Source organism: Rattus norvegicus (assembly GCF_036323735.1).
Source record: "Rattus norvegicus strain BN/NHsdMcwi chromosome Y unlocalized genomic scaffold, GRCr8 chrY_unlocalized_11, whole genome shotgun sequence".
In the NCBI taxonomy this organism is placed as follows: domain Eukaryota; kingdom Metazoa; phylum Chordata; class Mammalia; order Rodentia; family Muridae; genus Rattus; species Rattus norvegicus.
Window position 1 is genome coordinate 775,163 of NW_026947369.1, and position 18,267 is coordinate 793,429.

The following is an 18,267-nucleotide window of genomic DNA, read 5'->3' on the forward strand; positions in this document are numbered from 1 at the left end:
TCAAGGGCAATGTAAGGCTGCCCACTATCCCTATTCTTTATAGTATTTGAAATTCTATCCAGGGTAAAAGCATAGTTCAAAATTGATTCTGACATGGAGTATGGCCAAGGCCTGTGAAGGAGGCTTTACAAACAGCTTTAGAACTCCTGGGGTATGGCCCACTCTTCAGCACAGTCTCCTTGGACCTTGGTGAGTCATGAACCCCACGAGAACTTCACACAGAGTGTCACTCAGTTATTGCAATCACTCTCTCTTAATCTAAGAAGAGCATGAAAATCCTCATGGAGCTTCCCACCACTCAGAGGGCAGAGCCATTGGCATTTGCAATAACCGTGGTCCAGGTCTTTTAGCAATTGCCCCTGGGGTAGATCAGTGCTTCTATCGTTGACCAAGGAAATGTAGAATTGTCACAACCCTTAAAAAGGACCACAACCCTTAAAAAGCATTTGGAAAAATAAAATTGATTGTGAAGCTGCCTAAGATCTTTTCCGTACTGACTCTGTTATAAAAAACAATGTATGGAACAATTGGTAGTTCAGAAAGGCTGGGATCTTTTAAGGTCAGGGATCAAGAAAAATGGCGGCACAGACTTATGGTGTGACTGTAACAAAGGCTGGAATGTTGATGACTGATTTCTGAACCAGTTTTACCCTCTGCTTCCTGATAGGATTTAATAATGATTCCCAATCACAGATGTGCACTCTGATAATTTGAAGCAGATGACATTTTTATACAGATGTTTATATTACTGTTTTTTTAAAGATTCTTATAAGAGTATTTTTGAAGATAAATAATACAATACTTAACCATTTCTCTGTAAAATCAAATTGCTTACTAATGAAGTTATGTTGGCTTTGGGAATAATTTGTTTTCTTTAGGTTACTATGTAATATTTGTTCTAATACTGTATTGGGTATCACTTTTTCAACACTATGCAAGAGAAGAAAACTAAAACATGATCACATTTTTTGTAATACAATATTCAATAAATTAATGGTCTATAGGGAAATACTGCCCATTGGGAAACAGAGAAAACCTAGAAAATTTAACTGTATGTCACTGGAATGAACCTGGGAATAAAAATGTTATGTAGAAGAATCTCCTATACTTTATGTTCCTAAGTGATTTCTACCCATGTCAAGTCCCTGACTAACTATCTTCATTCAGAGCATGTAACCACTAATGAGGCCAAGAGAAATCTATAGATTTAGAGAGATGTAGTATGTAATGGTTTCAACTGTTTCGCAAGAGACTCTTCTGGAAAAGGCACTCTTGAACCTGGTCAATGTAAGGAAATCTGTTCAGCAGGTAGGCCATAGCAAGTCTCAGTGACATCATCATTAGGCCCTCCATTAAAAATCTCTTGTATCCTGGAGAGCCCTAGTTTCTTCTGTGATGTCACAAGTGTTGTGACATCATCTGCCTCTTAGATATTCCATCAGTACCTCTAGAGTTTACTAATTGATCTGTAATTCAGAATAAACAGCCATTTGAGAGAGAAAAAAAAAAGAGGATGAAGAGATCAGAGATGGGGAGAAGGAACCTGGCCTTCTGTCTTGGTATAAAAAAGAAGAAATGTGTGGTCCATGGTAAAGTTACGTGAGACCTTTGTAGGGGTTGAGTGGGTTCTCTTAAGAGACAGCCTTGACCTGAGCCTTCCACATATGGGAATCAAGAGCTGGGAAACTCTCAGAAGCATCTGGACTTCCCTGAATATTATGGTTCCTTGAACTCAGAGAGTTTCTATCATTACTTTATTTCAAAAGTGTTGGGAAGGGCACAGTTTTCTTTCTGAGAGCTCATGGCTATTATTCTTTTTGACAAGAAGAAAAAGGACCTAAGGAAGAAGGGAAGAACAAGTATTTTGTCCCTAGCTCAAAGTAAACTCCTCCATGCTATTTATATCTATTGTTTAGTTTGTGTCTGACACTGATATCGGGAAAGAGAAGTGTTTCTAGTTGAGACTTCACCATCTCAGTCTTTCCAGTATTATTTCTCTGACTACCATTCCCTGAAAGTGACCCATTAGATTTCTGTGTCAATAGCTGTGTTTAGCTGTCAGTTTTCTTTTCTTTTATATCTTATTTTTTTTAATTTTTACAAATTTATTTGTCTTTTTAAATGTTTATTTCTCTATTTACAATTATAATATTATTCCCTTTAAGAGTTTCCTCCCATTAGATCCCTAACCGGTCCTTCTCAACTTCTTCTATAACCCCCCCTTACTGTCCCTTCAAATTCTCTTTAACTGTGAATCAAACCAGGAGAGTACCAAGGGCTTCTTCTTCCACTGTTGCCCAACAAGGCCATTCTCTGGAGTTGGAGACATAGGTCTGTTCACGTAGAGTCTTTCAATATTAGTCTCGTACCAGAAAACTTTGTTTCATTAGCATTGTTGTTCTTATGGGGTTGAAGGTTCCTTCAGCTCATGTTAGCCTTTCTCAAATTCTACCAAAATGAGGTCCATTTTCAGTTCATTGGTTTGCCACTAGCATTCACTTCTTTATTTGACATGCTGTAGTTGTGTCTCTCAAAACATATCTAAATCCGTTTTCTGGCAGAATGCACTTCTTAGCTTCATAAATCTTATCTATTACTGGTGACTGATATACACACACATACACACGCACACACACACACACACACGCACACACACACACTTTTGGTGCCTCCTCCAGCTATTTGGTTAGGTGGAATGTTAACATGGATTCTGCACAACTAGGTCAAGAATGTACCATTTACAAATGACAATGTTATATAGACTCTTTCCTGTACTTGAAGTTGAGGTTTCACTGTTCCTCTAGCTTTCTTCACCCTGCCATCTTCCTGTTTCTTATATTGGCCTTAAGAAAGAATCATGGTAAAATATAGTCCATGTGGTCCTTTGCTTTATTGATGTCTGGTAATATTAGGATCAAATAAGGATTTGGGAGTTGATCATTTGACGTAGGTACACAACATTTCCACTGTTTAGTCACTCTATAGTTGGGCCAAGTTTGTTATCGAATTCATTGCAAAAAAAATGGAATTGTAAAAATGAAATTTTTGAGTACACATGCAGGAATATATATGTCTCCTGTCAATTAATGTACAATCAGAAAATGTAAAACAATATTCACTTGATTAAAGTTCTGTGGGGAAAATACTGGCATATGGAAAACTGACGAAACCTAGGGAATTGAACTATATGTCAAAAGATTGGACCTGGGGAAATAATTAATCTCCAGAAGAATCTCCTTCACTCCTTGTTCCTAGATCTTTTCTACCCATGCCAAGCCCCTAACAAACTATCTCTATTCAGAGCATGTACCCACTAATGAAGCAGAGAGACGTCTCTAGTTTTAGAGAGATGAATATGTAAAGGTTTCTACTGTGTCACAGGAGACACTTTTGGAAATGGCACCTCCAAATCTGGTCAATGTAAGGAAATCATTTAGCAGGTAGGCTATGGCAATTCTCAGTGACATCATCATTAAGCCCTCCATGTAAAATCTCTTGTATCCTGGAGAGCCCTAACTTCTTCTGTGATGTCACAAGTGTTGTGCTGACAGCAACAGACTCTTGGATATTCCTTCAGTACCTCCAGGGTTTCATAATTGGCCTTCAATTCAGAATAAAGAACCAATTGGGAGTGTATTTGTATAAAAAAAAATACTTGGCCCAGAGGAAAGCTCAGTGAGCCCTGTTTATGGGTTGACTTGGTTTGCTGAAGAGATAGCCTTTATCTGAATCTTATCATAAGGGAACCAGGAACGAGGGCTTCCCAGAAGCGTCTGGACATCCCTTCTTGTTATGTTTCCTTGATGTCAGAGAGTTTATATCATTCATTTCTTTATTCCAAAATCCAGGTGTTGGAAAGGGCCCAGTTGTTCTGTGAGAGCTCATGGCTTTTATAATTTTTCCCAGAAGAGAAAGGTCCTAAGGAAGAAGGGAAAGACAAGTATTGTGTCCTCAGCTCAGAGTACAGTCCTCCTTGCTTTGGATTCCTATAGTGAAGTTTGGGTCTGACACTGATAACTGGGAGAGAGAAGTGCTTCTATTTGAGATTTCTTCATCTCAGTCTTTCCACTAGTATTACTCTGACTACCATTCCCTGACAGTTACCATTTAGATTTCTGAGTCAATAGGTATGATTAGCTGGCAGTTAACTTTTCTTTTTTTCTGTCATATTTTTTTTATTTTTTAAGCAATTTTTATTACTTTTCCTAATTGGATATTTTTATATTTACATTTCAAATGTTATTTTTATCCCAGTTTCCTGTCCATGAGATCCCTAAACAGTCCCACTAACCTTCTTCTATAACCCCCCTTACTGTACCTTGACATTTCCTTGAATTGGGAGGCAAACCTAGGGAGGAGCAAGGGCTTCTCCTTCCATTGGGGCTCAACAAGACCATACTCTGATACCTATGCAGTTGGAGCCATAGTCTGTCTATGCCCAGTCTTTGAATATTGGTTTAGTACCAGAAATCTCTACTTAGTTGAATTGTTGTTCTTATGGGTTTGAAAGTCCATTCAGTTGTAATCCTTTCTTATCATCTTAAAACAAGAGGTCCATTTTCAGTTCTCTGGTTTGCCACTAACATTCACTTCTGTATTTGACATGCTCTAGCTGGTTCTCTCATGAATGATCTATATCCAGTTCCTGGCAGTATGATCTTCTTAGCTTCAATCATCCTATCTAGTTTTGGTGCCTGGTATATCTATATATCTATATCTATCTATATCTATCTATCTCTATCTCTATCTCTATCTCTATATCTTTATCTATATCTATATCATCTATATCTATACCTAAAATATATATCTATATCATCTATAACTATATCTATATCATCTATATCTATAACTATATCTATACCTATTTCTATATCTATCTATACCTATATCTATATCTATCTATCTATCATATATATATACTTTATATATACTTTTAAACTTATATATACTTTTGGTGGCTCCTACAACTACGATTTTTGATGGAATATTTACATGGATTGTGCCTAACTAGGTCAAGAATATATGATCCACAAATGACAATGCCAAATAGACTCCCTCCTGTTCTCATAACCTACTGAAGTTGAGGTTTCACTGGACCTCAAGCCATTCCTCTTGCTGCCCATCACCCAGAAACTAATGTTTGGCCTGAAGGAAGAATCATGGTAAAACATCCAAAATCATCAAGTCTTTCCCTGGACAAACAGGAAGGTTGGTATTAGAGAAAAGATATATAATAGAACTACAGAACCAAATTCTATAGTCCATGCTGTCCTTTGCTTAACTGATGTCTGGTAATTTATAGATAAAATAAGGATTGGGGAGTTGATCATTTGAAGTAGGTACACTATATTTCCACTCTTATATTCACTCTATAAGTGGGCCCCATTAGTTGACAAATTCATTGCAAAATGGAATTGGAAAAATGAAATTTTTGAATACACATGCAGGAACATAAATGATGCCCCCGGTCCATGAATTTCCAGTCACAAAATGTAGCACAATATTCATTCAATTAAAGGTATGTAGGGAAAATAGTGGCAACTAGGAAACAGATTAAATCTAGGGAATTGAAATTTATGTCAGAAGGTTGGAAAGTGGAGTAAATTAAATCTCGAGTAGAATCTCCTTCCTTCCTTGTTCCTAGATCTTTTCTACCCATGACAAATCCCTGAATAACTTTCTTCATTCAGAGCATGTGATCACTAATGAAGAAGAGAGAAGTCTCCAGCTTTAGAGAGATGTAGCATGTAAAGATTTCTACTGTGTCACAGGAAACACTCCTGGAGAGGGCACCTCCAAATCTGGTCAATGTAAGGAAAGCTGTTCAGCAGGTAGGCCATGGCACTTCTCAGTGACATCATCATTAGACCCTCCATGAAAAATCTCTTGCTTCCTGGAGAACACTAGCTTCCTCTGTGACATCACAAGGTTTATCTTGACAGCAACTACCTCTCAGATATTCCTTCTATATATCTATGGTTTACTATTTGGCCTCTAATTCGAAGTAAAGAGGCATTTGGAAGGGAGAACAGATAGGATGAAGAGATCAGAGATGGGGAGAAGGAAGCTGGCCTTCTGTCTTGATATAAAATAAAAGAAGAAATATGTGGTTCTAGGGAAAATACCCTGGGAAGATGACTATAGTTATTTTGTTCTCTAGGTGCACCGAGCTCTTGGAGAAGTTGCTGAACATCCTAAAGACTTTTGGGCAGATGGTAAAGTTTCTAGATACCCCTTTTTAGATTTCAATTGTCCTGGGGATTGTATGGCTGGTGGTCAATGTATTCCAGGAAGAGTATTAGAGCCAGATTGATTTTTAGATGCATGGGCTAATGGCATAAGGTCCAAATGATTTTTTTTTGATGTGGACATTCCGTCAGACCTTTGGAAATATAAAAGGGTTTTGTATTTTTGAAGTCTAATTTGCACAATAACAAATCACTTTGAGCATCTTTGGAAGACATGAGATGTCCAGCATTCCCTTGAAAGGATTGGTAACTTTCCACATTTCCTTCGTCATTTTTTGAAAATTCCACGGCCCTTTGGACAGATGGAGAATGTGTGGGACTCACCTGAGGAGTAGTTGTAGCTTTTGGTGTCTCTTTTGCAGAAGAAGATAGCACAAGATTTCTTTTGGCAGAAGGGGGAAGGTTGAAACTGTCTTCCTTAGAGGAGAAATTTTTCAAGACTCCATCAGAAGGAACAAACCTTAAACCACTGTTTCTAGAAACTGGATGCCTGTGGTCCATTTTGGAAGAGGGAGAATATCGAGTATTTCTGTCCAGAGTGGACATGTGAAAGAAATCTATTTGGGTAGATGGGGATAGTTGTAAAGCATGCTGTTCAGATGCAGTAGATCCTAAGACATCCTTCTCAGATGAGGAAGGTCTTAATGTACCTTGTACATGTTTAGAAATCCTGACTGACATCAAAATGGGGTGTAGGTATTAGAGCTACCTCTGAAGATGAGACCTCTCCTACAGCATCATGGGCATATGTGAGAGGGCTGAGAGCCTCATGAGCAGATAAGGATGTTTCTACATATTGTTGACTAATTGAGGAAGTTCCAAGAAATATTTCTTTTGCTAGAGAAGAGGAAACAGACTTTCGTATAGAAGAGTCAGTTTCCCTAGCCTGCTTGACAGGCAAAACAGGTTCCAAGGCCCCTTCAGAAGGTAAGGAAAAGTGCAGAGCCATTGAAGTATTTTACAAATGTTCTGGGTCCGCTTGTGGGTATAAAGAAGGACAGGCAACCCTTTCTGCATATTTGGAAGAGTGTGTAGCATCTTCTGTAGTTGGGGAAGATGGCTAATCTTGAGGAGATAAGGAAGTTCTATAGACTCCTGTGAAGTTTGCGGAGGTCATATGCATTCTTTTGCACTAATGGAATCCAAGGAATCCCTTTCCTCAGATTTCGGGGATGCTACAGACACTGGTGTTTGCATATCATGTTCCCCTACTCCTGGTTCACATATGATTCGACCCATAACCTTCTCTACAGATGGAATATGTCCTAGAACATCTTTTGCACATGTGTCCAATCCACAAGCCAATCCTAAAGATGTGGCTGTGGGTAGAACTCTTTTGTAGATGTTTCTTGTCTCACAGAATCTTTATGAGATAGAGTACTACTCAGAGAATACTGCTCAGTTTTGGAAATTCTAGCATCTCTGATTTATATGTGGAAAATTTTGGAACCTCTCCGTTCAGGACAAAATGACCTAGAGTCCCCTGAGGATGTAGGAGATGTTTTATCTTCTCTGCACATTGTATAAATATGGAGCCTGCATGGCTCATTGACTGTGTGTTGTGATAAACCTGGCTCTTTTGAGCCTAATGACAAGTCACGTGGGTCCTTTTCAGTGGTAGAAGATATTTGAATAATTCTCTGTTGTATAGGGACATTTGCAGTACAAGGGGAAATGGTGAGGGTGCTAGAACATATTTTTTTATGTTCGGAAGGCGTAAGAGTTCCTTGGGTGGACTCAGAATTTTCTAACACATCTTACATGTGTTTGGAATTCTCAAGAGCCCCTTCTGAAACTGGCAGTGGTCCTTGAACTAATGGTGTAAATGCAGAAAATTTTGTCTCTGCTTGGGCTGGTATGTGTGTTATGAGGTTCACTTGGGGATTTTGTCCCCCTTGGACCATAAGTGATTATTTAAGCCCATTCTTAATAGTATAGGACATTGAAGGTCCTCTTGGTTTAATAGGGTACTTCTGAAATTCCCTTTGTCAGCAGAATCAGGTTTCAAACTCATTTTACCCGAATCAGATTGCATAAGGCACTTTGGTGGAGATGGGAGGCATCTTTGTCTGTCTTTGTGAGTGGACATGGCTCTGATCCCTGCTTTGGCAGCTGGCCAAGGTAGTAAAGTCTCATGGGGAGACAGGGCAGGATTTAATCCATTTGTGGAATATGAGAAAACACATAGATAACCTTTAAGACAAGAACTTTTGCAGCCCTCTTTGTCTGATGGGATTTGTTGTACTCCCCTTGAACAGAAGGGTCTTTTCCAATACACTTTGGAGGAGAATTGGAAAGACTGGAGACCTGTAGGATAGGGAATTAACATTTGAATCTCCTTTGGAAACTCTGTGGGACAGAAAACTGATCACCCAGAAGAGTGGGCAATACTGAGACCACAGGGAAGGAGAGATTGCCACTTCTGATCACCGGTGCACACATTCCTAGCCCAAGAGGAAACTGCAGAGTGCCTCTGGACACATGAATATAGGAGTAGTCAAGCTTCAGGAGCCCTGCAGTACAAACTGCTCCTGGATCTGAACTGGTCCTAACATTATTCTACACCCTAATCTCATGTGGGTTGAGGAAGTCTTAGATTGTCAGAGGGGCAGAAACCCCTGAGAACTCTGCTCACAGTCCTGACTCAAGAAAAAAACACCTAGCTCCATCTGGGCCTCCTGTTAATAGGGACCTAGGGGCAGTAGGGGCAGAACAATTTTGGTTACAGCCTTCATGGAAATCTGCAAGTCAGCCCAACGAGTGACTTCAGGCCTGAGACAAGAGGTGAATCAAACTTTTCTGCTTGAAGTGAGCTGAGTGGTGGTCTCAGGACACACAAAGGCAGAACTGCCCTGGGACCAGTCAGTTCCAGTTTCTTGCAGGCTCCTGAACTTCTGTGGTCCTGGCCCAGAGCTCCCTGATTCTAGTTGCTGTGGGAGAGAGAGCTGATCACCCAGGAGTGTGGGCAATACCAAGCGTACAAGGAACAGAGACTGCCACTTCTGCCCACCATTGCCCACACCTCTAGCCCAAGACAAAACTGCCTAGTGCTTCTGGACACAGGAATATAGGAGGAGTAAATCTAAAGGAGCACCATGTTCCAGACTGTGCCTGGATCTGAACTGAACTGGTCAAACAGCTCCTTGTACCAAAATCCTGAGTGTGGGGGAACTAGACCTTCAGAGAAGCAGACACTCCTGGGAAACCAGAGAGGACTACACTCTGCCAAGATTCCTGACTCAAGAGGAAAACATTTTGTGCCATCAGTGTCCCCACCCTACAGTGGGACCTAGGAGAAGTATGGGAATTTCCTTCTCGTTCCCGCCCACAGGGAAAGATGAAAGGGAGTGGACAGGAGCAACTACATGCCTGAGAACAGAATACTTTGTTCCCATAACTGGGTAAAACAAAACAGGAAAACAGGTCTACAGCAATCCTGACACACAAGCCTACTGGGCGGTCAACCACCGACAGAAAGACCAAGAGAAGCTAGCTACAGAGACAACCTGATGGCTAGTCAGGAACACAAGCAACAGAAATCAAGACTACTTAGGCACAACAGAACCCAATTCTCCCATCAAAACAAACAGTGTATATCTAAACAAAAGCAAGATCTAGATTTAAATTCACATTTTATCATGACGGGGGAGTGTGTTAAGAAGGTCATAAATAACTCCTTTAAGAATACAAAGGACAATAGAAAATACAGAAGTAAACAAGTAGAATCCCTGAAAGAGTGAACTCAAAAGTACCTTAAAGAACTACTGGAAAAACTGCAAAACAGGAGAAGGAAATATACAAAACCACCCTGGATTAAAAATAGAAATAGACACAATAAAGAAAGCACAAGGAAGACAACTCTGAAAATGGAAAACCTAGGAAAGAGACCAGGAGTCACATGTGCGAGAATCGCCAACAGGATAAAAGAGATTGAAGACATAATCTAAGGAGCACAAGATTCCATAGAAATCATTGACACAACTGTCAAAGATAATTTAAATGGAAAAGCAGCTAGCCCAAAACATAAAGGATATGCGGGGCACAATGTGTAGATCAAACCTAAGCTTAACAGGTTTTAGAAGAGAGTGAAGACTGTCAACATCAAGGGACAGTAATATGTTCAACAAAATTATAGAAAGAAACTTCCCTAATCTAAAGAAAGAGATGCCCATAAACATACACAAAGCCGACAGAACTCCAAATAGATTGGACCAGAAAAGGAAATCGTCCCATCACATAATACTCAAAACACCAAAATCGAAAAACAAATAAAAATATTAAGAGCAGTAATGGAAGAGGTCAAGTAACATATAAAGACAGACCTATCAGAATTAAAACAGAATTCTCAGCAGATACTACGAAAGCCAGAAGATCCTGGACAGATGTCATACAGACACTAAGAGAACAAAAACACCATCCCAGGATACTGTATCCAGCAAAACTCCTAATTAACATAGATGGAGAAACCAAAATATTCCATGACAAAACCAAATTACAGAATATCTTTCTACATATCCAGTCCTGCAAAGGACCCTAACTGGCAAGCCCCAAAACAAGGAGGCAAGTAACATCATAGACAAAGCAAGAAATTAATCTTTTCACAACAAATCGAAGAGAAGCACACAATCATTTTCTAACCTGCAATTATGAAAATAACAGAAAGCGACCATCACTATTCTTTAATATCTCTCATCATCAATGGACTCAATTACCCACTAAAAATACACAGATTGACACACTGGATATGTATTGAGGACACAGCATGTTGCACTACAGGAAACACACTTCAGAGACAAAGACAGACACTACATCAGAGGAAAAGACTGGAAAAATCTTTCCAAAGAAATGGTCTGAAGAAGCAAGCTGGAGTATCCATTCTAATATCATACAAAATCAACTTTCAACCGAAAGTCCTTCAAAAGCATAACGAAGGACACTTCATATTTATCAAAGGAAAAATCCACCGAGATGTACTCGAAATCATAAATATCTATGCTGCAAATACAAGGGCACTTATATACAAAGAAGAAACCTTACTAAAGTCAAAGAACATATGGCACCGCAAATAATAAGAGTATGAGATTTCAACACCCCATTCTCACCACTGGACAGATCACGGAAAGAGAAATTAAACAGATACATAGAGAGACTAACAGAAGGTATAAACCAAATGGACTTAACAGATATTTAGAGAACATTCTATCCAAAACAAAAGGAAATACATTATTCTCACCACCTCATGGCCCTTTCTCCAACACTGATCATATAATCAGTCAAAAAGCAGGCCTCAAAGGATACAGAAATATAGCAATAATTCCATGCACTCTACCAGACTTCCATGGGCTAAGGCTGTTCTTCAAAAACAATCAGGAAAGAACACCAACATATACATGGAAGTTGAATAATGCACTACTCAATGATAACGTGGTCAAGGAAACATTAAAAGAAGAAATTAAAGACTTCTTCTAATTCAATGAAAATGAAGGTACAATACACCCAAACTCTTGGGACACAATGAAAGCTGTTCTAAGAGGAAAACCCATAGCTCTGAGTGCCTACAGAAAGAAACAGGAGAGAGGATACATCAGCAGCTTGACAGCACACCTAAAACCTCTAGATTAAAAAGGAGCAAATACACCCAGGATGAGTAGAAGTCAGGAAATAATCAAACACAGAGCTGATATCAACCAAGTAGAAAAAAAGGGACTATACAAAGAATCAACAGAACCAATACCTGGCTCTCTGAGAAAATCAACAGTATATATTAACCCACAGCCAGACTAAACAGAGGATACAGAGAGTGTCCAAAATAACAAAATCAAATATTAAAAAGGGAGACTTAACAGCAGTATAAGAGGAAATTTAAAAAAAAATCAATCTACTACAAAAGCCTATGTTCAACAAAACTTGAAAATCTGGAGAAAAAGAACAATTTCCTAGACAAATACTAGGTACCAAAGCTAAATCAGGAAAAGATAAACCATTTGAACAACTCATAACTCCCAAAGGAATACAAGCAATCATCAAAACTCTCCCAACCAAAAAGAGTCCAGGATCAGATAGGTTTAATGCAAAAATCCATCCAAAATTCACTGAAATTTTCATAACAATACTGTCCAAAGTATTCCATAAAATTGAAAAGATGTAGTACTACCGAATTGCTTTCATGAAGCCACAATTGCTGTAATAACTAAAACACAGAAAGACCCAACAAAGAAAGAGAACTTCAGACTAATTTCTCTTACCAATATCGACACAAAAATACTCAAAGAAATTCTTGCAAACCTAATCCGACATCACATTAAACAATAATACACTATGATTAAGAAGGATTCATTCCAGACTTGCAGGGATGTTTTAATACAGAAAACCAACAATCTAATCCATTGCATAAAGAAACTCAAATATGAAAATCTTTCATTAGATGCTGAGAAAGATTTTGACAAAATTCAACATCCCTTGATGATAAAAGTCCTGGAAAGGACAGATATTTAAGGCCCATACCTAAATATATACAGCAAATACATAGCTAACATTAAACTAAGTGGAGAGAAATTTAAAGCAATCACACTGAAATCAGGGACTAGACAAGGCTGCCCACTCTCTCACAACTTATTCAATACAGTTCTAGACGTCTTAGCCAGAGCAAGCAGACACTAAAGTAGGTCAAAGGGATAAAGTTTGGAAAGGAAGAAGTCAAAATAGCACTCTTTGCAGATGATATGATAGTATACTTAGTGACCTCAAAAGTTCCACAAGAGAATTACTAAGCCTGATAAACAATTTCAGCAAAGGGCCTGGGGATAAAAATAACTCTGTACAAAAGCTAAACAAGCGGAGAAAGAAACTAGGGATATGACACCCTTCAAAATAGCCTCAAATAATATAAAATATCTCAGGGTGACTTTATCCAAGCAAGTAAAAGATATAAGCACATGAGCAGAACATCATGTCTCCGAAGAAAGTGAAAAAGATTTAAGAAAATGGAAAGATCTCCAATGCTCATGGACTGGCAGGATTAATATAGTAAAAATGGCAATTATACCAAAAGCAACCTACAGATTCATTCCAATCCCCATCAAAATTTCAGTCCAATTCTTCATGGAGTTAGACAGAACAATTCATAAATTCTTCTGGAAAAAAAACCCAGGATAGCTAAAACTGTCCTCAACAATAAAAGGACTTCCCTGGGAATCACTATCCCTGAACTCAAGGAGTATTACAGAGCAATAGTGATAAAAACCATATGGCTTTAAGTCAGAGTCAGGCATATAAACCAGTGGAATAGAATTGAAGACCCAGAAATGAACCCATGGTCACTTAACTTTTGAGAATGGAGCCAAATCCATCCAATGGAAAAAAAGATAGCATTTTCTGCAAATGGTGTTGGTTCAACTGGAGGTCAGCATGTAGAAGAAGGCAAATTGATCCATACTTACTGCCCTGTAGAAACCTTTAGTCCAATTAGATCAAGGACCTCCACATCAAACCAGATACACTCAAACTAAGGGAAGAAAATTGGGTAAGTATCTCAAACACATGGGCACTGGAGAAAATTTCCTGAATAAAACAAAAATGGCTCATGCTCTAAGATCAAGAATTGACAAATGTGATCACATAAAATTGCAAAGCTTCTGTACGGCATAGGACATTGTTGTTAGGACAAAATGGCAACCAACAGATTGGAAAAAGATCTTTACTAATCCTATAACAGATAGAGAGTGTATATCCAAAATATTCAAAGAACACATGAAGTTAGCCGGCAGGGATACAAAGAACCCTATTGAAAAATGGGGTTCAGAGCAAAACAAAGAATTCACATCTGAAGAATATCGATTGGCAGGGAAATACCTAAAGAAATGTTCAACATCTTTAGTCATAAGGTAAATGCAAATCAAAACAACCCTGATATTTCACCTCGCACCAGTCAGAATGGCTTAGATCAAAAACTCAGCTGATAGCAAATCCTGGCGAGGATGTGGAAAAAAAGGAACACCCCCCATTTTTGGTGGGATTGGAGACTGGAACAACAATTCTGGAAATCAGTCTGGAGGTCCCTCAGAAAATTGGACATTGATTTATCTGAAGACCCAACTACACCTCTCTTTGGCATATATCCAAAGATGCCCCAACATGTATCAAAGACACGTGCTCCACTATGTTCATAGCAGCCTTATTTATAATAGGAGAAGCTGGAAAGAACCTAGATGCTTATCAACAGAAGAATGGATACAGAAAATATGGCACATGTTCACAATGGAGTGTCATTAAGAGATACCAACTAAATAACGATGGAGAAACTTTACTGGCTCTTTATCTGATGTATGGATCATATCTATAAGACACAAAATACCTTATTCATCAGAAATAAAGTAATGCAATTAAATATGCAATATGGTTGATTAAATGCTTAAAATAATGGCACAGTAATTATCAAAAATTATATGAAAATTACTAAACCCACAAATCGTTGATGAAGTACAAATACAAATGACAGTGTTTGAATAGTGTTGCTGGAACAAAGGACCCTGGTATATGTTTGTTGGATCTAAAATTCAATATAGCTACTAAAGAAATTAATATAAAACTGAAAACTGAAATTATTTGTGATTCAATAGTAACACTGAAGGAATATGTACCTTGAGGAATATGTCTATTCCAGGTATAACTCCATGACTGTATTTACCTTCTCACTGTTCAAAATATCCATGTTACAAAATTGGAAAAATAATTTATATAGGCACCAGACCTTTTTTTTTAACCATCAAAAGAGCAAAATTATATCATTGGCATGGATATTGATGAAACTAGATATCATTGTGCCAGTTGAAAATCCAGAAATATGAAGACTATTATATAAATTTTATGAAAATGGCCAACTGCTGTTTGTTTGACTTGAAGCCTCTACTATAGAAGGAAAGTCAGATGTCATGTTGTAAACACGGTCACATTTTCCCCATGGCTCACATGGCCATAGAGAGGATCCTACTATTCCTGTTTTGCTAAATGGCCATGTTGTTAAACTGCCTTCCAATACTAACTGTTTTTATCCATACATTACTACTTTTATGATCTGTGGTCAGAGAAATGTATAGGTGTACTGTGCAGTAATTACTGTTGATCTGTGTAACTTATATAAGTGCTAAGACCATGAGAAGAAGAAAGCTGAGCATAAGGATGGGGAAACAGCAGAAAAGGAGAAGGCCAAATTGGGGAGTGAGAGGATCCAACCGTGACATCTAGAGATGAAACAGTTGTCGGACCAATGGACTCACTGCATCTACAGTCGTATGCACAAGTCCTGTACACAGTTAAGACAATGAATTAGGGAAGATCCCAACAGGCAGTAATCAGTGAACCAATAGATTATAAAGAAAATAAAACAGGAAAATATAAAGAACATGAAGCTGGAAATGGAATGAATCCAGAGAGAGTAGAACCAAGTTAAGGATCGGTGTGATCAAGGTACATTGTATTCGTGTGTGAAGAATAAATAAAATTCTAAAATAAGGAAAAAGTTCTGAAAATATATTAAGGATTTTTATATCCTATGGAAGTCATTTTTTCCCAAAAATAGAATGGAGAATCCTAACTTTTTGTAAGTTGCAGAAAATTCAGTGAAAATATGTAGTTACATTAGGTCAGTGCATGCTGTCTGCATTATGGAAATATCAAACTGAGACTCATTAATCTGTACAGTTAACTTATATCACTTCTTCAAATAAAATAAAATAAAACACTGTGTAATGATCCACCAAAACCAAACTGCACAATAGAGATTGAAATGCAAACCTAAAAATGCCCAGTTCTTAACCTCAACAATTTTACTCTTTGAAACTCCAAATACTTATGAATATAAAAGTTCTAACCTGATAATCAGCATATCTTATGGTGTCTCTGTGACTTATATAGTAAGACTTTTAGAGTTGCACATTGCCATCAATTATGTCATTCACTTTTAAAATCCTAGGACAACAAGATCTAAAATTCATGGGCTTTGGTCCTGACAGCCAGGGAGTGCACTCTGTACATGATCACTTTATATTAATTAGCTAAACTCTGAAAGGCAATTTGCTGCCTCACATAATTAAATTGATTCATTGCTATGGTTATGGTAAGGGTTTCATGTGAGTATATATATATATATATATATATATATATATATATATATATATATATATATTTCTCAGGACAAATTTGCTTTCTCTTGTAATGGATAGTGGGCTATTGATGAGCTTAAACCTCTTCCTTCCCAACATAGCACTTACAATAGATTATTTTTCACTCTCGATCCTAGACACAATAAAGATAGGAAAAACACTGAATATATTATGGGCTTTGTTCTCTGTCCCAAAAGATCGTTTTTGACTTCTTCATCATATTCACCACCGCAACCAACACCACCACCAACACCACCACCCCCTCCACCACCATCATCAACATCAACATCATCATCTTCATCTAATTTACATGAAATTGAATTTGGAATCTTGTTACACCAAAGGATGAAATGAGAAGTATTTTGCTTGAAGAAGAGATGTTGATTAACACTAACTCCTGTACAGTCATTTTAATGTTATAAAGACATTATCAAGGTTTCTTCAGATGATTGATTGAAATGCTAGCATGCTGTACATCAGGGTTTGAAATTCCTGTTGAGAGAGAATGATCTTTTACAGCAAGGCCTTCATTATCAAACTTTAATTTAACCCATCTACCAACGAAGTGAAATTGTCCCAGAAATAAAATAGTGCCTCTCCAGAAACAGCTTTTATCCACTGATACACATCTACTTCTATTTCTTAATTGTCATGCTGATGTGGGCTTAGGATACAATATATTCTGAATTATTAATGGTATTTTAGTATTATTTGGGTTAATTGTGAAAATTTCAAAGGATCATACCTCTTCCTTGATTGTATCCCATACATTTAATTTGATCTTGAAGAGTTGCATGAAAACTGAAGTATCGAAAATGTATATCTTCCCATTGAAAATTTCTAACATCCATCATGTGAAACTCCCACTGGACTTCCGTGGATTAATATCTCTGAAAGCATTTAAAGAATTTCCTATTGCAATATTGCAACTCTACAGAAGCTTCACTCCCATAGTTGCAGTTCCAGATTGGCTGTAAACAAATAATTTTCCTTGCCTTGGAAAGGGTTTAAAATATTTTTATTAACTTTTAATATAAAATTTGTTAAGCCTTTGAGAAAAGTGGGCAGACAGGCACTAGAAAGTATGTTTTTTAAAATTCTTTTCTTAAAATTTGACTTTTTCATGCAATGTATTTGAATTATGATTTCCCTTTCCTCTATTCCCTCCTTCTTCTATTCCTCTCCAGTCATCTGTATCTACATTCTTCTGACTCTCACTAGAAAACAAACAGTCATCTAAGGGATAAAAATAAAATGAAAGTTCATGAATTTGAATAGAACAAAACAACAGATAGAAAAGAGCCAATGCAGGCTACAAGAATCTGATACAGACACAGAGACACAGACTTCCATTCACACAATCAGGTATTTCATGGAAACAGAAAACCAAGAAAAAATATATACACAAAGCATACAGAGTAAAAATTAATAGATAAATAAATAAATAAATAAATAACAAAAGGAAAAAGACATTCCGAATAAAAACTCCTGTCATATTATGAGACAAGGATCCCCCAAAGATGTTGTTCAGTTCCCTTATTTCTTTATACGAATTCTACCCTTAAAATTAGTGTGGTTACCCAGTGAGATTCCCTTGGAGAAAACTAAGTTTTCATTTTCAAATGATTATCCACCGGAGATAACTTCCAGTGTAGAGATAAGGTGATATGCAGGGCTTGGCCTCTTTCAAGGGCTAATTAATAGGTAAGGAAATCTGTGAGGTGCTGTCTTCTGAGCTTGATACAGTTGTGGCACTCAGGAACTCAGAATACTTACATCTATCTGAACAGACCCTATATAATATTGACCCTGCCTATTCAAAGGAACTAAGCGAAGTGTTGGAGAATAGAAAATGATGT

The 18,267-nt window shown here is 37.6% G+C and overlaps 1 long non-coding RNA gene across 1 annotated transcript; it reads left to right on the plus strand.

Moving 5' to 3' along the window:
- The first annotated feature begins 814 nt into the window (after positions 1-814).
- On the plus strand, positions 815-15,118 carry LOC134484576 (uncharacterized). The gene is made up of 3 exons (XR_010062051.1): positions 815-1,589; positions 5,012-5,208; positions 6,161-15,118. It is a non-coding gene; the product is annotated as an uncharacterized LOC134484576 (long non-coding RNA).
- Positions 15,119-18,267: the final 3,149 nt, after the last annotated feature.